This window comes from Penaeus monodon, chromosome 32 (assembly GCF_015228065.2).
Source record: "Penaeus monodon isolate SGIC_2016 chromosome 32, NSTDA_Pmon_1, whole genome shotgun sequence".
NCBI classification, from domain to species: Eukaryota; Metazoa; Arthropoda; class Malacostraca; order Decapoda; family Penaeidae; genus Penaeus; species Penaeus monodon.
In genome coordinates, this window is record NC_051417.1 from 19,387,178 (window position 1) to 19,387,860 (window position 683).

The window sequence follows — 683 nt, forward strand, 5'->3', positions numbered from 1 at the left end:
TCTTTATGAATGCTGAATAACCCTCCATACCAACAGATAAAACACGGTTTCCGCGAGAATAAGCAAATAGATGACCTAAAAGGGCAATAACGATTTTTTACACGGAGTGTGGTTTTGGAAATCCTATTCAAGTGAAGTACAATTTGAGCACTTGATGAATAGATATTACTTGAGTGATAAATCAGATATGGTATACTGGGGGGTGGTCCCATAATAGAAGCATCAGAAATGGCTTCGAATTGGACAAAGCACGCACCAAACCATCTCTCTCTTTTAACAAAAAGTAACTATTCATTACTTTTTCAAAATGTCTGTATGTGGTTGCGTTTAGTTAGACACGTAAGCAAAATGCGAATAAAATTTTTAAACTATTCTTAGACAAGTAAGGGGGCCAGGAGAGGAATAACCATTTAGTGTTGTGGAAACCTTGTAGCTGCATGTGTACGAGCTCCTTTTCATTCTTTAAATAAAGTATTAGGCCAAAAAATGCATCCCATAATCCATGAAGGTAAAGAAGGACGATGGACTTGCTTCCAAAATTAAAACATGTAAGGATATGGAATCCGGAGGTCTTTGTTTTACAAGGAAAATATTGTGTGTGTTTTTTTTCATACACTGTCGATGTAAATTATCTCCAACTCTCGTCATATTAGGAGAGGTAAGTCACAATTTAATGTCAAAAA